Raw genomic sequence first — 24797 nt, 5'->3', positions numbered from 1 at the left:
TAAAGGGAAAGCAACTGGAAAGAACATCAGGGAGAAAATTTAAGCACTACTCAGAAATAATCAGTCTCAGGGCACCAGATATATATACAAGCACTTTTATTTTCTGACCATAAGCACCTTAACTCAACCAAAGACAAGACATTAAAAGTCATCTCATGCAAGCAGGAGGACCTGTGTTAGCAGAACACTTGCTGAAAAAGCTTTAGGGCTTTCCTTTTCATTAAAAAAAATCAAACTACTTGTGAAACGCTGAAACTTTCTTGTAAGTAGGTCTAGTACACAAGATTTAGTACCTTAATTTAATCTTAGATAGAAATTGTTCCTACCATGCTTTCATATTCAAATATCAAAATATTAAAAAAAAAAAAAAACTTACACCACAGCAACCTGAAGTCTGCAGAGACAGCATGAAACTACCAGCAGCCGCCTACTTCCTCATAGACTAAACTTTGTTCCCTTCCTGGCTGGTTCTGGATCAGGTTCACACTGATACACATTTACCATGGCGCCTTGGAAGCTACCACCCAATGCGGTGGGAGGGTTTGTTAATTTAAATCCTGCATGATAACCACCTATCAGCAACTTCTCAAAGGGGGAGTTGGACATGTTTAAAGAGACAAATGTAAGAAAGATTATAGAGAAAGCCTGAAAAATCTCATAATCTCTAATGGCTGGGTTTTGGTTTCAGAGGGGATTTCCTTCCTAGAAAAATCAAACAAACAAACCAATACAGTAGTCCTCTGAGATTCAAAAATCTTGCTTTCTTCCTTTGATAAAAGTTTTCCCTTCTCCTCAGAGTGCATACATTGTGCAGTCACGGCAGAAAGAGGCCAGAAAGTTGTGTCACAACTACTGTATAGTCCATCACCTCCATTCACCTCAACTCTTTCACTAGTTAGGGAAACAATGCAAAGTTCTTGTTAAACTTAGTGCTTTCTGACATTGAAACTACTTGCTGATCTAACGTAAAGTGAAAACTTGGATCCCAAATTCTGTTCTTCACAAGATAAAATATTATGCTGCTTCATCCCCTTCCACATCCCTAAGCTTCTTTCCCTCTGAGCTACTATATTTCTATAATTTGTAGCATTAGCCTTTGAAGCAGAAACCATTTATTATGCACTTACTAATCACTTTATAAACATTAACGCATTCTCTCCTAAGCAATACATTTTGGGATCATCTTCAATTTGCCTTAGTCTGATTCTCTGTATCCAATTTAGCCCCTTCACTATCTTGGTGATCCTCTGCAATAAGCACTGCAGTAGGCAGAATAATGACCTCCTCCACAGATGTCCACACACTAACCATCAGATCTGCGACTATGTTACCTTCCACAGCAAAGGGGACTCTGTAGATGCAATTAAGAACTTTGTGATGGGGAGATTATCGAGATGGCGTCTAATCTTTCCCAGCTGTGGTAAGAGAGGGGCAATGTGAGGACCTGACTTGCTCTTACTGGCTTTGAAGATGGAGGAAGGGGGCCACTAGATGCTGAAAAAGGGAAGGAAACACATTCTCTTCTAGAGCCTCCAGAAAGGGACACGGCCCTGATAACACCTTGGTTTTAGCCTAGTGAGACCCACATTGGATTTTTGACCTACAGAACTGTAAAATAATAAATTTGTGTTGTTTTAAGCCACTAAGTTTGTGATAATTTTTTTATAGCAGCGATAGAAATATAATATAGGTACTTTACTTTCAAAATGTCTCTTTGAAAACATAACACCCAGAACTGATAGAACACTCCAAATGAAGTCTGATGAAGAAAAAAAATAATTGTGGAACTATCAAGATACTATAATTTTATAAATGCAACTCAAGACTGTTTTAGATTTTTAATGCATTATGCTCTTAAGTTAGTGGACTCAAGTTTTTGTCACACAAACTACATCAAATCAGGTGCCTCATTCGCTTTTTTCAGCTAATATTGGAGATTAAATGCAGAGCTGTATATTCAGTCCTTTTAAATTTCATCTTATTGGTTTTAGCCCATCTTTCCAATATTAAGATAATTTTGAATCATGCCTCTATACTATGTCACTGGAAATATTTTTTAAGCCTAACTGCATTGATTTAATTTCCATGTATTCACCAAGTTATCAGTAAATAAACACTGAGCAGTCAAGATCAAGAACAGAGTTCTGACACAGAGAACAGAGTCCTGCTATTAGAGATCTTCAGTTTGACATTGGTCCACAAGTCAATACTCTTTGGGTACACAAGTTTGATCAGCTACAAAAACACTCTCATGTAGCTTATACTGTTTTTTAACTTCTCAAATGTATCAGGAGAATAAACTGCCTTAATAAATAAAGATATGTCTACAGCATACCAATCCACTAGAACTCTACTGGAAATGGAGATGTGGTTACTGTGATGTGAGTTGTTTTGTTTTGTTTGTAAGTCAGTGCTGTCTCTTAGTGATTATCATTTTCTTTTTTAAGAGTTTATAAACTATCAGTTAATTATTCTTTCTAGAAGTCTACTTGAAATTAAACGAAATTTTTCCCAGTTGTAGGAAGTGCCAAAAATCTCTGTCTCAAAGTGGAGATATAGTGGAGGGAGGAAATGGGGGAACACTATGAAAGAAGGCATGGTGGAAGGAACGAGTGCTGTGTGCCCTTGGGAGAGTATAAAAAACAGACTGATCAGAGCAGCAGTAGTTGTTGGAAAGTAGTGTGAAACTAGGGTTTTAACATACAACGTAAAGTCTTGAAAAGGGAACTAGGATTTTAACTTAATATATCAGGAAATAGGTGAAATTGAAAGATTTTAAGGAAAGAAAATAAAATGAGTACATTAATAACCAAATTGAAAAATGGGCAAAGTTATATGCACAGTTCACAGAAGAAGAAATATAAATGGCTCTTAAATATATGAAAAGACTCTCCACCTTACTCATTATAAGAGAAATGTAAATTAAAAGTACAATGACAACATTTTAACCTATTAAATTGGCAAAGTTCAAAGTCACATGAGACACAATGTTGGTGAAGTTACAGGGAAATAATGGAAGATAAATTGGTAGAACCTCTGAAAAGCAAATTGGCAATCAAATTATGAATATATATCCCCTTTGACCCAGCAATAACTAAAAACATACATATAAAAAATGATTTATGTCCGACTATTCACTGTAGCTTTGTTTGCAAAAGTTAAAAATGTCAAGGAGCAGGGAACTGGTAAATTACAGTGCAGATATCCAATGGAATACTGGAATAAGAAAACAAGGCAAGTTTGTGTTACTGATAAAGAATGATCAAGCTGTATTAAGTTTAAAAATGTAAAGTACAGAGCACTATATTTAGAATGCAACTATTTGTGTGTGTGTGTTTGAGAGAGAGTGTATACACAGAAAATCTCTCTGGAAGAATAACCAAGAATCCAGAAACAGTGGGTTCTCTCTAGGGACGGGACTGGATAGCTGTGATTCAGAGGTGGAAGGAGACTTATGCATCTTTTTGTCCTTTTTGAATTTTTACCCAAGCTGGTATTAGCTCTTTAAAAATAGAAATATGCTAAATGGCAATATGGCATCCTGGAATAGAAAAAGCAGAGTAGCGAAAAATCTGGCAAAAACCAAATAAAGTCTGGATTTTAGTTAACAGTCATGTACCACTGTTAATTTCTTAATTTTGACAAATGAGCCATGGTTATGTAAGATGTTAATATCTGGAGAAACTAGGTGAAGGTACTATTTTTGCAACTTTTCTGTAAATGCAAAATTATTCCCAAAATAAAAAGTTTATTAAAACAAGAAATAAACATTTAAAAAGTTACTAGGGCAGCTATGGTGGAAATGGCTTGGAGAGAGGAGAGATTAGAAACAAAAAGAGGCCAGATGAGAAACTGTGGGAGTAATCCTGGCATGAGTGGATGAAGGCCTGCATTAGGGTAGAAGTCATGAAAATACAATGACAAGAACTAACACAGATATAAGATACATTTCAAAAGAAAAAAATCAACCAAATATTTGCAGTAGTGGAGAGAGAGAAGAATAGTGATACCAGATGAAAGATGAAAATTAAAAAAGGAAGCTGGGGCTTCCCTGGTGGCACAGTGGTTGAGAGTCCGCCTGCCGATGCAGGGGACACGGGTTCGTGCCCCGGTCCGGGAAGATCCCACATGCCGCAGAGTCGCTGGGCCCGTGAGCCGTGGCCGCTAAGCCTGCGCGTCCAGAGCCTGTGCTCTGCAACAGGAGAGGCCACAACAGTGAGAGGCCTGCGTACCGCAAAAAAAAAAAAAAAAGAAGAAGCTGGTTTGAAGGGGAATGAAATTCATTTAATTCATTCCTTCAGCAAATATTTGTTGATACCTACTATGCCAGGCACTATGCAAGGTACTGGGGATGTGAGAGTGACCCTAAAATGTTCTAGTTCAATTGTCTAAAAGGCCTCTGGATATTAGAGGATGAGAGTTCTGGGAGAGGATAGAACTGGGATAGGTGAGAAAGGTGATACAGAGTGAGGAAGGAGAGGCCAAAACTGAGCCATGGAACAGAAACACAATTAGGGGGAAGAGCATAGTAGCAAAAAAGACAGAGAAAGAATGGGCAGAGGGTTTTGAAAAGAAGCACGGTAGGGTAATTTCCTGGAAACCAAGATAAAAGATCAAAGAAGAAGGGTTCCATCAAATGCACTGTCCAAGAAATGAGGATATACAAAAGACCACGAGACAGTGGATTAAAAAGAGAGAGAGAGATAACTGATGGCAAAATAAGTCACTCAAAAGACCTTTTTCACTTTCAGTGAAGTCTAAATGGAACCCAGATCACAGAAGTCAAAGTTTTACAAGAAAGCACTTCTGAGTCAAAGGCCTTTGGGAAATGGAATTCCATTTATTATCATGCTTCTCAAATTGGGTATCTGAAGCCACAGCACATATTGTTACGTAGCATCAGCTTTATTTGGAGGAAAATACACTGAATGAGAGAGAACACACAAAATTTGCATGAGTTTCTAAGACAAATCCTAAAATTTCAAGCATGGGGGTCATCTTCTTACTTCTAGGGCTACAAATTCACTCTCCACTTCCATAAAGGGGTACTTGGATAGAAATTTGAGAAGCACTGATACAATGGCCAGCTATGCTGAAATGTGGGCTTGCTATTAAAACTCAAGATAACTATAATTTAAAAATAACGATCGGGCTTCCCTGGTGGCGCAGTGGTTGAGAGTTCGCCTAACGATGCAGGAGACACGGGTTCGTGCCCCGGTCTGGGAAGATCCCACATGCCGCGGAGCGGCTGGGCCCGTGAGCCATGGCCGCTGAGCCTGCGCGTCCGGGGCCTGTGCTCCGCGGTGGGAGAGGCCGCAACAGTGAGAGGTCCGCGTACCGCAAAAGAAAAAAAAAAAAACAACAATGAATTATGGCCTCGCATGGCAAATTACAATAAACATTTCACATTCAAAGAAGAAAAATAATGAACAAAATCTTGGATTTATCATATTTGCCACTATTTGCTATTTCTATTCATGTAACCATATATTATTTACCCTTTATGTCTATAGCTAGAGCTTGGCTACAAACTGAGAGGGAAGTCACAGTGTCAACTATACTCAGATGCTTTATCAATGCTATTTGAGAATGATGAATGTATACTAAGTACCAACCAATACTATATACATACATATGTGTGTGTGTGTATATATATATACATATATATACAAAATTTATATATACACATGTAAATATGTATGTGTGTGTGGTGTGTGTGCATATACACATGCATAAATATGTATATACATGCATACACGTACATACACATACTGTAAACATAGATGTTAATGCAAGAATTGGTGATGTGCTTCAAATTCTAATTTATAACAAAACAAATGAAATCCTGGCTTATGTGTAGTGCATGGTATATTGGTAAAATGGAAGTGTAGTTTTCATATGCAATTCCCTGCCAAGTAACCTGAAACACTACTTTGGCATTAGTTCCTCACAAACCAGGCTAAATACATATTTGAAAGCTTTGCTCTGATATTTTCCATCTAATTTTAAACAGCATTGGTCTACAAGCCACAAGGCAATACTCACACCAAGTAAAGATTTCTTTTAAATCTTTTGTGTGAGAAAGTCATTAGATCAGTAACAGTGTAGGTAATATACAGGAGCTTCTTGAAAATGTCATGGGAAAACTATGTAGGGTTAGTAATTAAAAAAAAAAAATCAACTATCTAGTCTAATGTCATCTGAATGGAGAAATTAATATCAGCATCATTTATTACCCTAATGTAATTCTAATACTTAGAGATTTTTTTACTGTTTGAAAGAAAACCGATTTTAAGAATAGTCAAACCGCGTCTTTTGTAAATGTTTAGGTTTCTAAACTAAAAGTTACTTACATAGCAAATAGCTTTCATTAACTCCATCCTGTAAACCTTCTCTGAAAGTACCTCTTAAGGCTAAGAAACAAAAAGCTAATGTAACACTAAATCTGAAAGACAAAATTACAGCTTTCACACATATTTCACTCAGCCTGGGCTGTTAGCTTTCAGTCAGTTACAACTACGGAGGCACGTTGTCACTTCTTAACATCATCTACTGCCTATAACTCTCCGTTGTCACATTTTAAAGAAACGTTGACATTATCATGTTTTGAGAAAGCAAATCTGAATTGATATCTTAGGGAACAATATATCATTTTATTTTCCTTCTTGACCTTCATTATCATGAGAGTGGTAGAATTCTCAGTGATTCCCTTTCTGTCCTAAATATTAAAGGAATGAGAATTGATACAAGCACTTTGGATGTCAGTTAAATGGAATTATTAGTACCACCATGCAATTTGGTATTACCTAGAAAAGATGAAGAAGCACGTTCCTACAACCAGCAATTTAACTCCCAGGCACACACCATAGCCCAGCTTCCTAACTGCTGTTCCATGGTACCCTAGAGTGCAACAAATGGGTCATAGGTGTGCCCAGATATGGATCCCCCAGGCCAGAGACACAGTTTCATTCCTTTACTGGAGAGTTTTGTACAAATATGATCTACAATTTTCTATGTGTGCTATGGCATGAAAAATGTTGGGAAACACTGAGAAGTTCTTGCCTGTGTGTGGCAGACACATATTCAGGAATATATGTATACATAGGAGCAATGTTCGTAATAACTAAAAATTGGACTATCTCAGATATTCATCAATCAATTCATCTGCTAATAAACTCTGGAATACTCATACAATGCAATATTATACAGCAGTGAAAACTAATTAACAATAGCTATATGCATTGACATGGATAGATCTAAGACTATAACGTTGAGCAAAAAAAAAGGTAAGTCCCAGAAAAATACATACAATATAATTCTATTTTTATAAAACTCAATAACAAGTAAAACCAATAAACTGTTTAGGGATATTCAGATATGTGAAAAAACCATTGAAAAAGGGAAGAAAATTATTAACACAAAAATTCAGGGGAGTTCCCTGGTGGTCCAGCGATTAGGACTCTGCACTTCCATTGCAGGGGGGCACGGGTTCCATTCCTGGTTGGGGAACTAAGATCCCTCAAGCTGTGCAGCATGGCAAAAAAAAAAAAAAAAACCAGAACTTTGGTTACCTCTGAGGGAGGATGCAAAGTTTGGGATCAGAGAGAAGCACACAGGCGATATTAGAGGTAATGGCCATATTGCTTTCTTAAAACTGGGCTGTAGGGACACATATGCTCTCTATATAGTTATTCCATAAGCCTTACAGATATTTTGTAAATGTTTTATATCTACTCAATGTTTAATAAACATCTTTTATAAAAGTCCTACTTTGTCCAGAGGTAGACAGCAAATATATCTGTGATCTCTGCCACAGTATGAGGTACAAGGAATAGGAGGGACAGAAAGCACCAAATACATAGAATGCTGCAGGTCAGACACTGAACCTTTCACAGAGGTCCTACAAACTCATACACAGTTGCAACAAGGAAAGATTTGTAAGCTACACAATAACTAAAATTAAGACTAAATTCAATATGCTATCATTTTATGAGGCACCACATATGCAACTGTTAACAGTAAACACAGATTTAAAGAAGCAGGAATGAATAAACTGCCAGCCTATGGATGAATAACTCTTCTTTCTATTTTCTAAACAGTCAACATTTCATTGTGTATTTAGACCACACAAAAGACATTTACAGACTGACAATACTTTAATTCATCATGTATATCCAGCCATGTTTGCTGAGTCAAATGTCTGTCTGTTTGTCAATGTCATTTAAGGGCAGGTTTATAAAGCCTCAAGAGCAAGAACTAGATCTGTTTCATCTGATATAGCTATCAAGGAAAACACAATGAAAATGGTTTAAGAATTCCTGCCTCTATTCTGTCTTCTTGTGTTTAAGGGCTAGGCACTGGGAAGCTATTTTTCTAAGCACTGGCTATTTTGCCAATCCAGAAGAGCTATAATAGACCACAGAAATAGAAACTTAACTTCTAAATTAATTCAATTTATTATTTTTGACTTGGAATATAAAGGAAACCCAGTATGAGCTCTCCCTTTAATATTAAAAAAAAAGAGTCACTTAAAAGCAGATAGGTTAATGTTTACACAAAGGCAATTTTTTTCCGTTTGCTTTTTTTTTTCTTTCTCTTTAAATTTGAATAGGTGAGTGACCTTGCTGGAATTCCCCTGTCAGTTCTGGAGTATCTATCTGGAAATTTCAAACAGAAACTACGTTCACACGACACATTATAATGGTATGCCAAGTGGTATCTGTTTCTGCACCTTGAACTCAGATATTACATCACCGATGAATCAATAAACTTCACACAAAATGAAAAGCTTTTTTCCCTTGGGCAATTTAAGAAAAGATCAAATTTAATTGTACCTAACAGTGTATATTTGTATTGTACACAGAAAAACTTCACATATTTACCCAATCCAAGAAATTCACCCTGATACAGCTGCAAGCTATCAAAGGCCAATTTTTAAGTATGTCAAACACTGAATATATCATGCTGAAGTGAGAATCTGAGTCCATATTTAACTCCCATTACATTAGCATAACTACCTAAAAGTCTACATAATAATAAAGCATTTATTGTTTTTGCTTTATTTCAGATTTTCTAAAATACCTATTTTCACCAAGAGGAAGTTATTTCAGATTTACTGTGAAAAGGCTTATGGCAAACCTGTCCTTTCCAGTGTGAGGCAGTCCTGAAACTAACCCTAAACCACTGAAAATCAATACAGAGTCATAAGCAACAGTGGGAACGATTTAGAATAGACACAAAATATTTCCCTAATCTAGGCCACACCCCTAGTTTCACCCTTGGCACTTCTCTCCCTCATTTTCAGGTGAAAGTACGATAAGTACACTCTGGAATTTTAGCCCAGTCATCTATCTTGCTCTCAAATGCTGTTTACAGGACAGAAAAAAAAAATTAAATGTTTCATAATCTCAGTTTCGACAGAATATATTAGTGTTTCAGAAGTTGAGATGAATTGGTACACAAGAGTGAATGGGGAAAGAGTATCAGGGAAAGTTCAGCAGAGGGAGCACTGCACTTTAATATTTTTCCTAGAATATCTCTGCACTATTTTATAATAGTGGCTGGAATCATTTCAATATTATATAAAGAATATAAAATATTCTTTAAAGAAAAATTTTAAACCATTAGCATGACATTTCACAATGTTTCCCATCCCTACTGCCTCCAATTTAGGAAGGCACAGTAAATGGGATAATAATTCCATGTCCAACTGCAACCTGAGTTTTCAAATAAAGCTGGAATAAAAGTGTAATGGAGGCAGGGAGGAAGGAAAAATTAGGTATCAAATTGCTTTTCCCAACCACTTCTCGCTTCTATCTCCACCTCCCAACCTTCATCTAGTTAGTAAAAAGAAAAAAAAAAAACTTTTGATGATATTATTTGGAAAAATTAAGATACTTAGCATAACCAATTCACAATTATTTCCTAACCTTTACTTCCCAAAATGCTTTCTTTAAAACCTATGCAATATAGAGAGATATCTTAAAGGATATTGGCATCCTGGGGGAGGGAGAAGAGTTCAAGAACATCTTTTATGCTTCTTTATATATTTTGGCTGAAATACATTTATAACCCCAAAGCCCCTATAAAGTTATTTTCATTTTGGAAAATAAAAGCCACTCGACGTAAAGATTTTTATGTGATGTCATCAAACAGTAAACTCTTTTGTTAAAATTTTTTATTTTAGTTGATTTACAATGTTGTGTTAGATTCAGGTGTACAGCAAAGTGGATAAGTTATACATATATATCCACTCTTTTTTAGATTCTATTCCCATATAGGCCATTACAGAGTATTGAGTAGAGCTCCCAAACAATAAACTCTTAAATGCAAAAACGAGAGGTCTTTTGGCTTCTAAGATACAATTTCATTTTTACACGTACGGGAAAAAAATCCCTTGCCTTTTTTGTTCAAGGCTTTCTCTTACTGACTTCTTATATCCTATTGATTCCCACACTGATATCTTCTGCTCAGACCTCTCTATTTCTCTTTTCTTCTCTATGGTTAGCTTTGAAATTTCTTAACCAAAAATACAAGAATAGCTAATATGTATTAAGCCAGACATTGTTCCAAACACTTAATTAATTAAATCTTCACAATAATCCTGTGAGATACTACTTCCAGTTTAAAAATGTACTGTTATCCCCACTTTATAAAATAGGACCTGGAAACAGAGGTGGTTAATATTCCAATTGCAATAAAGTGCAGTAGCAAAATTTGTTTCTTATAATTAAATAATTTGCTTTTGCTTTTGTTTTCTTTTCTTTTTTTTTTCTTTGATTTCTTCAGGAGGTATTTCCTAAGGAGTGATACTTGGAGGAAAGGGATGTGTGATTTTGCTATTTTCATTGTGTATCTCCATATTCTTTTCCCAGGATTTTTCTAATGCAGTGATTCTCTACTTACGATCTCTGGACCAGCAGCATCAGCATCACATGGGAACTTGTTAGAAATGTAAATTCTCAGGCCCCACCCAGACCTACTGAATTAGAAGCTCTAGGTAAGGGCCTAGCAATCTGTGTTTTTGTTAAAACGCGCATGCACACACACACACACACACACACACACACACAAAATCTGCTTTTTGTTAAATTATTCCTCCAGGATGATTCTGATGCATGTTAAAGTTTGAGAACCATTGTTCTAATGTGTAATATATTGATCAGTTATGAAAAAGATCCCATTTGGCCACATATTTCATATACTGAGGTATAACTGTATTTTTACTAATCGTATTATATCTCTTGGAAAGGTGCACTCATTTCCATTCATTCGACAAACATTTACTAGGCACCTACTACATGCTTAAGAATGAGTGCTTGGGGCTTCCCTGGTGGTGCAGTGGTTGAGAGTCCGCCTGCCGATGCAGGGGACATGGGTTCATGCCCCGGTCCGGGAAGATCCCACATGCCGCGGAGGGGCTAGGCCCGTGAGCCATGGCTGCTGAGCCTGTGCGTCCGGAGGCTGTGCTCCGCAACGGGAGAGGCCACAACAGTGAGAGGCCCGCGTACCGCAAAAAAAAAAAAAAAAAAAAAAAAGAATGAGTGCTTGAAGAACTAACAGTCTAGTAAGATAGGCAGAAATTTAATAATTACAATGCCACGTGGTAATATAGTGACAGAGATGCACAGGAAGCTGAGGAAGGGCAAACTGCAATAGGTGAAAGACTGTGTCTTGATCTCTTAGGAATTGCTGCACTCCATTGCACCCTTCTGAGAAACATTATTTTGTGTGAACATATCCTGCTGTCCTAACCCAGGGACTCATACCCAAAACAGGGCTATTACCATAGCAGCCTTCCCTGTCACACAGTGATTAACAAACTCAGTAAGATCATTCCTCCTTGGATAGAATCCAGAGGCCATGAGAGACAAGTAGAGAAAGTAGCTAGACAGTCTCCAGAGCTGCCTAAGAGTCCAAAGAGCTTTCCAATTTTAATCCACAATTAACTTTATAATAATTCACCCTTTTCCCACTGCTACCTCATCTTTTCATAGTTCTGTCAGATATTTTCCAAAATATAAAAATTTTCAAACACTCTCTGTACTCTTCCAAATTCACATACTTCCAATACTTTAATTACTATTCTGAATATAGTGTTCATCATCCCCCAAAAAGTAAGTGGACCCTTGAACAACACAAGTTTGAAATGTGTGGGTCCACTCACACATGGTTTCTTTTCAATAAATACACTGGAAAAATTTTTGGAGATGTGTGACAATTTGAAAAAACTCACAGATGAAACATGTAGCCTAGAAATATGAAAAAACTTAAGAAAAAGGTATGTCATGAATGCATAAAAGTATATATAGATACTAGTCTATCCTAACACAGGCATAAGGTGAGTGATATTTAATATAAGAATAATGTGTTCATTTTCTTACTGTTTTATAATTTTGCTTTCAAAGAATTACATTACCATGCAGTATGCCTCTCTCTCTCCTAAATGGAGAAATAGCCTATCATCACAGATAAGTCGTTTAAAAAAAAAATAACAATGTTTCTAATACTACATTATAAATATAACAGTAATATTCTATGTCATAAAAATTTTATAATGATTCATTCATTAGTGTATAGGTTGGGCTACCATGAAGCAATCGTATTGATTACATTAGGCTTCCATAAAGCAGTCATATTGCTGCTTCTTCATTATCAATACATGAATTGTTATATCTGTATAAATATGAATTTCTTTTTCACATTATCTTTTCATTTTTGATGTCCAGTGTTAGTAATATAGATAACATCTACCATGTTTTGTATCATATAAGACAATATTGATGTAGGTACTGACAGATGATTCATCTTGCAAACAGATGTAAACGTACAGTATTGATAAATACAGTACAGTACTGTACCTATATTTTCTCTTCCTTATGATTTCCTTAATAACATTTTCTTTTCTCTAGCTTACTTTACTGTAAGAATACAGCATATAATACATATAATATACAAAATATGTGTTAATTGACTGTTTATGTTATAGTTAAGGTGTCCTGTTAACAATAGGCTATTAGTAGTTAAGTTTTGGGGGAGTCAAAAGTTATACGTGGATTTTTGATTGTGTGGGGTTTGGTGTTCCGAGCCCCCATGTTATTCAAGGGTCAGCTGTACTATTTTTCATTTTTATGAAAATATGTAAAATCCTTTTGAAACTTATTTTATTCAACATTGTTTTTTGAGATTGATCCATGTTGATACAAGCAGGTCTATAATGCACTGACGAATTTTATTACAATGAATGAACAGTCGGCAAAGCTCATTCATCCATTTTCCTCTTAATAGAACTTTAGAGGAAAGCTATTTACTTTTTTTTCTTTTAAAACAGTGATGCGGGCTTCCCTGGTGGTGCAGTGGTTGAGAGTCCGCCTGCTGATGCATGGGACACGGGTTCGTGCCCCGGTCGGGGAGGATCCCACATGCCGTGGAGCGGCTGGGCCCGTGAGCCATGGCCGCTAAGCCTGCGCGTCCGGAGCCTGTGCTCCACAACGGGAGAGGCCACAACAGTGAGAGGCCCACGTACCGCAAAAAAAAAAAAAAAAAAAAAAAAAAGTGATGCAATTAATATTTTAATAGATTATTTCAGCAATATGAAGAAAATGTGTCTAGATCTCTCCCTTCCCCTATCCTTCCCTCCTTTCTCTTTCTCTCAATTTCAACCAAAAAGCACACAGATTATTTCAAAACAGCTGAATGAGAAGGAAAGGAGAGTCCAAACAATAACTAAAGAGAACCTTGATGGGCTTGAAGACCTCCCGGGGCTGCCAAGAAAATGAGCAAAGATGTCTCTGGGGCTCACAGCAAACACATGGGATTGCAAGACTAACATTCTCAAAGGAGGGAGGAAACAAAGAGTACTACTATTTGGAGTAGAAATATCCCTAGGAAACTCATTCTAAAATAGGAGAAAATCCTAAGGTACTAGCCAGATCAAAGTTCCACTCGTTTGAGCTCTTTAGAGACACAAAACAGGTTGATTCAAAACACCTTCTGACAACTCCCAGGAAGTTGTCTTGTTCCACTGAGAACAGGGGAGAGCACAGACACTAGTTCTAGCACCAGAAAACCAGCAATACTACAGACCAACACCAGAGGGAGGATAAGATTACAAACTCCTGAAAAAGAAACTAATTGGGAAGGTACATACATACAAGCTCAGAGAAGATGCCTCTTCATACAATGTTTGAGAGGCTCCCAGAATCTTTAGTAGAGCTGATTGGTGAAGGTCTTCCCCTTATGAAGCTAGTCTAAAGAACTGGGAAAGGTAGCGGTTTTTTTCAAATGTGCAAATCCCAGCAAAAAATAACAAGGGATACGAAGAAATGGGGAAACATGGCTCAATCAAAGAAACAAAATGAATCTCCAGAAACTGACTCTAAGGAAATGGAGGTTCATGAATTACCTGACAAAGAATGAAAACAGTCATCTTAAAGATGCTCAAGCTGCTGTGTTCAAGAGAACACAGACAACTAAAGAAAATCAGGAAAATGATGCACGAACAAAATGAGACTATCAACAAAAATAAAGTGTAAAAAAGAAACAAACAACTTCTGGTGAAGAATACAAATGGGAAAATTCATAAATATGTGGAAATTAAACAACACATCATGAACAACCAATGCATTAAAGAAGAAAACACATGGGAAATTAGAAAATATCTTGAGACAAATGAAAATGAAAACACAACATATCAAAACTTATGGGATGCAGTGAAGGGAGTACTAAGAGGGGAGTTTGTAGTGGTAAATGCCTACATTAAAAAAAGAAGAGAGATCTCAAATCCACAAGCTAATTTTATATCTCAAAGAACTAGAAAAAGAAGAACAAACTAAACTCAATTAGCAGAAGAAAGGAAATAACAAATATTAGTGCAGCATTAAAAAAATAGAGACTAGAAAAAAAATCAATGAACCTAATAGCTGGTTTTTTGTAAAGATCAACAACATTGACAACTCTTACCTAGACTAAGAAAAAAAAGACTCAAATAACAAAAATATGACATGAAAGAAGAGACATTACAACTGAAACCACAAAATCAAAAAGAATCCAAAGAGTCTGCTATGAACAATTATACATCAACATATTGGATAATCTAGAAGAAATAGATATTTTTCTAGAAATATACAACATACCAAGACTGAAGCATGAAGAAACAGAAAATCTGAACAGACCTACAACTAGTAAGGAGATTGAATCACAAATCATAAACCCCCTGACAGAGAAAAGCCCAGAACCAGATGGCTTCCCTGGAGAATTTTACCAAACATTTAAAGAAGAATTAACACCAATCCTTCTCAAACTCTTCCAAAAAACTGAAGAGGAGGGAACACTTCCAAACTCATTTTATGAGGCCAGCATTACCTTGATACTATTGATAAAATGAGATGAAGATACTACAAGAAAACTACAGATCAATATCCCTGATGAATACTGATGTAAAAATCCTCAACATAATACCAGCAAACCAAATTCAACAACACATTAAAAGGATTATACACCATGACCAAGTGGGATTTATTCCTGGAATGCAAAGATGGTTCAACATATAAAAATCAATTGATGTAATACACTTCATTAACAGAATTAAGAACAAAATCCACGTGATCATTTCAATTGATGCAGAAAAGGCATTTGACAAAATTAAAACCTTTTCATGATAAAAAAAAAAAGTCCAAAAAATTAGAAGGAAATCATCTCAGCATAATAACGGCCATATATAAAAAGTCCACAGCTCCACAGACATAGAAAAACTTATGGTTACCAAAGGGGAAGTGGTGGTGGTGGGGGATAAATTAGGAGTTTGGGATTAACATACACATACTACTATATATAAAATAAGACCTACTGTATAGCACAGGGAACTATACTCAATATTTTTTAATAACCTATTAGGGAAAAGAATCTGAAAAAGAACATATATATATATATGAATCACTTTGCTGTACACCTGAAACCAACACAACATTGTAAATCAACTATACTTCAATTAAAAAAAAAAAAGGCCATAGCTAACACATAGTCAGTGGTGAAAACTGAAAGCTTTCCCTTTATGATCAGAAACAAGGCAAGGATGCCCACTCTTGCCATTTCTGTTCAACATAGTGCTGGAAGTCCTCATCAGAGCAGTTAGTTAAGAAAAAGAAATAAAATGTATCTAAATTGGAAAGGAAGAAGTAAAATTATCCCTGTTCACAGAAAACATGATCTTATATGTAGAAAACACTATGGATTCCACAAAAAAACCCCGACTAGAACTAATAAATGAACTCAGTGAAGTTGCAGAATACAAAATCAACACATAAAAATCACTAACAATGAACAATCTAAAAAGGAAATTAAACAATCTGATTTACAGTAGCATCTAAAAGAATAAAATACTTAGGAACAAACTTAATCAATGAGGCAAAAGACTTATACACTGAAAACTGCAAAACATTGCTGAAAGAAATTAAAGAAGACACAAGTAAGTGGAAAGACATCCTGTGTTCAGGGAGTGGAAGATTTAATATTGTTAAGATGTCCATACTTCCCACAACAATCTACAAATTAATATAACACCTATCAAAATTCCAATGGCATTTTTTTTGCAGAAATAGAAAAAAAATCCTAAAATTCATATGGAATCTCAAAGGACCCTGAATAATCAAAATAATCTTGGAAAAGAAAATCAAAGCTCAAGGCCTCACACTTTATGACTTCAAAACACATTACAAAGCTACATTATTCAAAATAGTATGGTACTGGCATAACAACAGACATAGAGACCAATGGAACAAAATAGAAAACTGAGAAATAAACACTCACTATGATCAAATAATCTTCAACAAGGGAGCCAAGGCTAAACTGGTTAAAGGTAGCGTCTTCAACCAACAGTATAGGGAAAACTGGATATCCACATGCAAAAGAATGCAGCTGGACCCTTAACCTTATACCATATATAAATATTAATTCAAAATGGATTAAATACCTAAACATAAGACCTAAAACTTATAGAAAAAAACAAAAGAAAATGTCATGACATTTGATTTGGCAATGATTTTCTGGATATGACACCAAAAGCACAGGCAACAGAAGCAAACAGACCAAATGAGACTACATCAAGCTTAACAACTTCTGTGTAGCAAAGGAAACAATCAAGAGTGAAAAAGCAACAGAATGGGAGAAAATATTTGCAAACCACATATCTGATAAGGGTTAATATCCAGAATATATAAAGAATTCCTACAACAAAATAATACAATTAAAAAATGGGCAAAGGGTTTGAATAGACATTTCTCCAAAGAAGATATACAAATGGCCAATAAGCATATGAAAAGACACTCAAATTTACTATCAGTGAAATGCAAATCAGAACGAGATATTACCTCACATCAGTTAGGATGGACACTATCCCTCTTGCCAAAAAAAAAAAAAAAATCCCCAAAGCCAAAACCCTCCAAAGGGAAAATATCAGGTGTTAGTATGTGGAGAAACTGGAATCCATGTGCGTTATTAGTGGAAGTGATGTAAAATAGTACCACCACTCTGGAAAACAGTATGGAAGTGCCTCATAAAATTAAATATAGAACTACCACATGATCCAGCAATCCCACTTCTGGGTGTATAGCCAGAAGAATGGAAAACAGGATCTTGAAGGGATATTTGCACTTCCATGTTCATTGCAATATTATTCACATTAGCCAAGAGGGGGAAGGAAGCTAAATGTCCATCAATAGATAAATGGGTATAGAAACTGTGGTATATACATATAATGGAACATTATTCAGCCTTTTAAAAAGAAGGAAATCCTGTCATATGCTACAACATGGATAAATCTGGAGGACACTGTACTAGTGAAATAAGCCAGTTCACCAAAAAATAAATACAGGATGATTCCACTTATATGAGGTATCTAGAGTAGTAAAACTCTTAGAAGCATAAAGTAGAATGGAGTTGCCAGGGGTTGGGGGAAGAAGAAAAGAGGAGTTGTTCAATGGGTACAGGGTTTCAGTTTTGCAAGATGAAAAAGTTCTGGAGATGTGCTGCACAGTGTGCATATAGGTAACACTACTGTACACTTTAAACGGTTAAGATGTTGTGTGGGGGGCAACAGAGACACAGATACACATAAGGAAGACAACCATGTGAAGATGGAGGCGGAGATTAGAGCTATGCTGTCACAAAGCAAGCAACACCAAGAATTGTCAGCAAATACCAGAAGTTAAGAGAAAGGCATGGAAATAAACTATACTTCAATATAAAATAAAATTTAAAAAATAATAAAAATATCCAATACCGATTTTTAAAAAAGAGAGAGAGAAAGGGATGGAGCAGATTCTTCCCTAGATTCTTCAGAGAGAGCATGGCCCTTCCAACTCCTCGATTTTGGACTTCTAGCATCCAGAACTGTGATAGAATTGCTGGTGTTTTAACTCATTCTAGTTAGTGGCACTTATTGTTTTGGCAGTCTAAGGAAATTAATACAAGGGACCCATAGAAAAGAGCTTGAAGTGCGTGCAGACCCCCTGTGTCTGGGGCTCCCAGTTATTCTGAACTGTTATTCTAGCCCCATATTCAGACTTCAAGAATTCATTAAAGTTTTAGCTGTTCTCTTCTTATCCCCGTTTATGGTGGTTGCTGCTTTCTCCCATGCTCTGCCAAAGGCAAAACAGTTCCTGTGTCCCATCTCTTCTCAGAAGGGCTTGTCTTTGGAATTTCAGTTCACCTGATTGCCTTGTGAACTCAACTCTCTCATGGGCTCAAGAAAAGTTATGACTTTGTGGATTATCAGGCTTTTTCTCACATTAGAGTGGGAGAAATGTTCTCTTGCAGCTTTCTACATCTTAAACAGAAGCAAAACTCTCCTCCTATAGTTAATATGAACTTTTTTAGATTTAAGAGATTTTTAATTTTTGTATACACTACAAATGGTTTTTCATCTAAAATCATGTCCAGAAAGCACTTTGCTTTATTTGCTCTGTTTATTAATACTTTTAATTTTTGGCATAAATTATGTATACTAAGAAAATGTTATCACTTTGATATTCAATGCCTGTTAAACTATATCTAAACAACTTGATTTCACAAATCTTTATCTTGGTATTTGTTTCCATTTTTGTCTTCATTCTATATATGAATGTACAATACATATACTAGTGCTTTCTCCTCTGAATTGGATCCATGCTAAGTCCTGATTCATGGTTTAGGTTTTCGTTTTTCAAAATAATCCTTTTAATACTGATGTATCTAATTTTGGTTTTCAATCTTGCTACTTATATTTTGATCTGTCCGTACTAATACCACATGGTTACAAGGGCAGTTGTATTATATAGCACATAAAACTTTGGAAGTCAGTCTTTTCTTCTCGCACTTTCTTCAGTGATTTTTTTTTTGCTGTACGCGGGCCTCTCACTGTTGTGGCCTCTCCCGTTGCGGAGCACAGGCTCTGGACGCGCAGGCTCAGCGGCCATGGCTCACGGGTCCAGCCGCTCTGCGGCATGTGGGATCTTCCCGGACCGGGGCACGAACCCGTGTCCCCTGCATCGGCAGGCGGACTCCCAACCACTGCGCCACCAGGGAAGCCCCTTCAGTGATTTTTTTATTTATATGTGCTCTCTAATTTTCTCCAATTAAACTAGCTACCATTTTAAATACATCTATGTTTACATACTATGGCAAGTTCAGAAAAAGATACTACCACTATATTGACTATATTTACCTTACCCATTCAAGAGTAATTTTTTTTTTTTTTTTTTTTGCGGTACGCGGGTCTCTCACTGTTGTGGCCTCTCCCGTTGCTGAGCACAGGCTCCGGACGCCCAGGCTCAGCGACCATGGCTCACGGGCCCAGCCGCTCTGCGGCATGTGGGATCTTCCCGGACCGAGGCACGAACCCGTGTCCCCTGCATCGGCAGGCAGACTCTCAACCACTGCGCCACCAGGGAAGCCCCGAAAGCATTATTTCTTAATTGCACATTGACAGCATACCTGAAAATATCAAGTGTTTGATAAATAGTAATCAAATGAGTATAAATATATACTGACATTTTGAGAAAGTCTCAGCTTAAATGGGATTTTTCCCATTATGTCAAAACTACTTCAATTTCTGTATAAATAAAACCTTTAATTATTTTATATTCAGCCACATTAAGACAAATAAACAATATTATATTCAACTAATTAAGACACTTAAGCAATTCTATACATGATTAATTCATTCATTCATTCAACAAATATTTATTTAGTACGTTCTATGAGCCAGGCCCTGTTCTAGGCACTAGGGTTACAGCAGAGAACAAAAAAGACAAAGCAAATCACTCTGCTCTCATGCAGCTTACATTCTAGAGCTGGAAGAAAGAAATAGACAAGATAAGTAAGGAAAATACATGGAATGTTATACAGTGAGAAGGAGAAAAAGAACGCAAGAAAAGGGATTAAGAAGTATGTGTGTGGTGGCCAGGAGGGAGAGTTGGGAGTTAGGTAGTGGAGCTAGTGAAGATCTCACTGAGGAAGTGACCTCTGAGTCAAATCCTGAAGGAGGTGAGGGAAAGTGCCACATGGTTTCTGCAAGATCATTCCAAGCACAGGGAACAGCACCAGCAAAATCCCTAAAACAGAGAGAAGGCTGAAGCAGGTTACCTGGTGAAGAGTAGTAGCAGATCAGGTCAAAGAAGTAAAGGGTTTTTATTAGTAAGAAAGGAAGCTACTGGAGTTTTGAGCAGAGTGACTTGATGTTACTTCTGTTTAACAGGATCACTTTGGCTGCTGTGTTAATAGGTTGAAAGGGGCAAGGGTAGAAGAAAAAAGATAATAAGTTAGGAGGTAGTGGTAGAGGTGACTGGACTCTGCCTGTATGTTTAGGGTAGAGTCAACAGGACTTTCTAAAGGATCAGATGGTAGGTATGAGAGAAACAGAGGAGTCAAGAATAACTCCAAGGCTGAGAAACAGGAATGATCTAATTGTCTGTTACCGAGATAAAAAAACTAAAAAGAAGTTTGATGGGAAGGAAGATTAGGTGTTCAATTTTGAACATGTTAAGTTTGAGATGAATGTTAGACATACAAATGGAAATGTTAAGTTGGCAGATGTATATACAAGTCTGGAGTTCAGAGGAGAGGTCCAAGCTGGAGATTAAAAATTTTTTAGTAATTACAGTATTAAAATTGTGAGAGTAAATAAGAGAAATGGGTCTAGGTAGAAAAGAGATAAGGTCCTAGGATTGAGCTTTAGGGCACTCCAGTGTTTAGAGGTCAAGAAAATGAGAAGAAACCAACAAAGGAGACTAGAAGGAATAGTCAGAGAAGTAGGAGGAAAGCCTGAAGGGTGTGATATACTGGAGGCCAAGTAAAGAGAATGTGTCCAGGAAAAGATAAGTGATTATCTAGGTCAAGGCTGTACAATTATTTAATGACCACACATCCAACTTAGTACATACATACAAATTTCTGAATAATCGTAATATTCTAACCTCTATATTCATTAATGATATTGGATAAAAATCTCATTGACAATAGGATTTATTTACTAAACAGTACATAAAATATTACAATAGAATATATTAGCATACATGTGTATATGTATAAAGATATATTTTAAATTTATTTTTCAATCTAGAACAGCATTTCCTGAAACCCTATTCCAAGGGTTATTAAGATTTTATGAGCCAAAAAGAGTTCTGGCCACACATAGGTTTGGAAAATGCTTATTTGCATTATAAATTTCCAAAAAAATGTGACATTTTCCAAACTTATATCATTATAGAACCCTTTTGGTTTACGAAGTCTCTTTTAGCTGTATCAGCTATTCTGAGTAACACAGTTTGAGAAATATCAAGTTAAAAGCCTGGACAATTTTTTTCGTCCTCACTGTAGCAAAATTTGTGTCAGCAAAGTTGTTGGGGGATATTTTCTTTCTGCCACTTCAGCACTTTTAATGAAAACAAGAGCTCTCTGCTTCTATAACACTTATGCTAGAAGATATGATGACCTTTGCTTTATTTTTACACTGATAGTTTTGTCTGTTCTCAGGTTTTCTACTGTTACTCATCAAATGCCAAAATGAAGAGTTGCTTGATTTCTTTAAAAATAAAGTTCCATCAAATAAATAAAATGTGCAAAGCAAAATCAGTACATTTTAAATAAGAATAATGTATACTTATACACGGTTAGAAAAATGTATACTTATAGGTTAAACATAACCCAATATAATCGATTAATCAGCAACATGTTATACATAAAGCTTTTGGTAAAATTACTTCCCCTTTATGCGAATTGTCCACCTTAATGGTTCTGTGGTGTTATTAGTTTCCCCATATTCTGACTTTGAAATATGTGGAACATAAATGATTTTTTTTAAATCCATGTTTTCATCATTTCCCTAAAAGTCTAATGTTCATTTAGTTCCCATCCTTCAACCTGAAAAATGGGGCAGGGCAGAAGATTTGACTTCCAAAAGTACTGTTTATCTCCAGGTCAAAGATAGAAAGGAGAAAGGTACCAGCAAGAAAAAGTCAAATAAAAGCACATTTTGCCAGTGCAACACCACTTAGCTAAATATTCTCTACTTTTGCCTCAAAATGCCAGCTTTGTTTAATGAAGCATGGCGAAGTTTACTGGAAGGTCTGCAGTCCAACCCCACTCACATCCCCCACTTTATCTCTGGCCTGCACTATCTCAACAGTTCTCAGTTTTGTTTTGTTTTCATTTATTTGTTTTAAATGACAAAAAAAAGACAAAACAGAATTCAGGAGGTATACTTCTTACAAACACACACATGTCTTGGGACTTCCCTGGCGGTCAGGTGATTAAGACTTCGCCTTCCAATGCAGGGGGTGCCAATTAGATCCTTGGTCTGGGAGCTAAGATCCCACATGCCTCGCAGCCAAAAAACAAGAACATGAAACAGAAGCAATATTGTAACAAGTGCAATAAAGACTAAAAAAATGGTCCACATCAAAAAAAAAAATCTTAAAAAAAAAAAAGACATGTCTTACTGCATAATGTCCCATTGAACTTCACACGTACACAAGGTAGCCCTAATTTTGGTTACTATTGGGTTGGCCAAAAAGCTCATCTTATGGAAAAACCCAAACGAACTTTTTGGCCAACCCAATATATTGGTGAAAGATTTCTTGAAGTCTATTTCACCTACTTAACTCCCAATCCTCCACCCCAATTCAGTGGTTGACTGTATAAAAACTTCTTTTTCTCCCTAGTTTTATGGAGATAAAATTGACATATAACCTTACATTAGTTTAAGGTATACAACACAATAATTTGATCACAATAATTTGATATATGTGTATATCACAAAAAGAAAAACCTAACTCTAAGCCTCCAATTATCTATCTTAAAAGGAAGCCACAACCATTGGAATCTCATACTACCTCATGAGTAGGAGAAATTAGAGTAATTGATGTCCTCATTGGTATCTTTGACAGCAAACTTTCAAAAATATCAGATTACTAACTTTGAATCAACCTTGGAAATGTCCTAAACACAACAGAAGCAGAGGCTGACAGCTATGACTGTCATCTCTCAGACACAGCAGAAGCTTTATTATGGATAGACTGTGTACATTTTATACCAGTAGGAAGTTTCCTAATACAGAAAGCAAGTTTTTTCTATAAGAGTAATCTCACAAGTTCTTATAGTTAAACCAAATAGGTTTTCTGGGTCCCTACATAAGACTCAAATGTCTGTGACCTGTGCCACAGGACAAAGTTCATGATTCGAGTCCAATTATCATTTCTGAGCAAGCTAACTCTTTAACTAGTCAAACTTAAAATCTGCCTTTAGTCACTATGGAGGCCCTTCTATACATTAACTTTACCCAGTTTAATGTTACTATTACATTCACTTTGTTTTCTTCTCTTTATATGTCTTCATCCCTTTGCACTATATGCATTTTTAGAAGCTACTTCAAATATTTAGAACAAAGCAAGCTATAAATAAATTTAATTAACTCATCTTTTAAAGTCATTTAAAAATATTAGGTCCCCATAATTCGGTTTATAGGCCTCATTGTCCCAAATGTGCACCTCTGTGAATACAAGTTAAATTCATTCACCTAATAAATATGTTCTAAGCACTTACATGTGTCAGGCACTGTGCTAGGTGCTGGGAAAAACACTGGTGAATAGGATGTCAGTCAGAGATAAGTACCATGGAGAAAAGTAAAGCAGAGAAGGGGAATAGGGATGCCATGGCGGGGGGCGGGGGTGAGGTTACAGTTTTAAATAAGATGTCAGAGAGAGCCTTACTGAGAAGGTGACATATCATGACCTGAAGGATCTGAAGATGAGGGATTAAACCACATAGATATCTGCCACATAGATATCTAACACAAGAGCATTCCAGGCAGAGAAGCAAAGTTTCTGAAGCAGAAGAAAGCTTTCTTTCTGAGGATCAGCTAGAAGACCAGGGTGGCTGGGACTGTTAGGAGATGACAGAGAACTAAAACAATATTTACGTTTACCACGTGGGATGCATTGTGAAATTTTCTGTTCTATGTACTTTTGTTTAAAAAAAAAAATGCTGGTTACAACTTAGTCAAGCACTAAAGAATTAGTTCTTCCCCAATGAATTGTAATGTGCAACCCTTGGAAGAAGAAGCCATTACCTATTGTTCATGGATACTGTAAAAGTCACCTATTCCTAACTAATGCTATCACCAAAACAGTGGATATCTGTTTTTAGGGAAACAGTTGAATAAGTTAATGCCAGTGGCTTATTTAATCTTAAATCATTAAAGATAATTTAGGTACTCAGAGAAAGATAAATTGGCATTTTCTCTTCTAGCGACCATCAAACTCCCA

The 24797-nt window shown here is 36.3% G+C and overlaps 1 protein-coding gene across 2 annotated transcripts in view; it reads right to left on the bottom strand.

Moving 5' to 3' along the window:
• MAP3K13 (mitogen-activated protein kinase kinase kinase 13) overlaps positions 1 to 24797 on the bottom strand; it is a 161628-nt gene that overhangs the window by 127976 nt on the left and 8855 nt on the right. The window lies entirely within an intron of this gene.

Source organism: Orcinus orca, chromosome 5 (genome assembly GCF_937001465.1).
Source record: "Orcinus orca chromosome 5, mOrcOrc1.1, whole genome shotgun sequence".
NCBI classification, from domain to species: domain Eukaryota; kingdom Metazoa; phylum Chordata; class Mammalia; order Artiodactyla; family Delphinidae; genus Orcinus; species Orcinus orca.
This window is presented reverse-complemented; position numbering and strand designations above follow the sequence as displayed.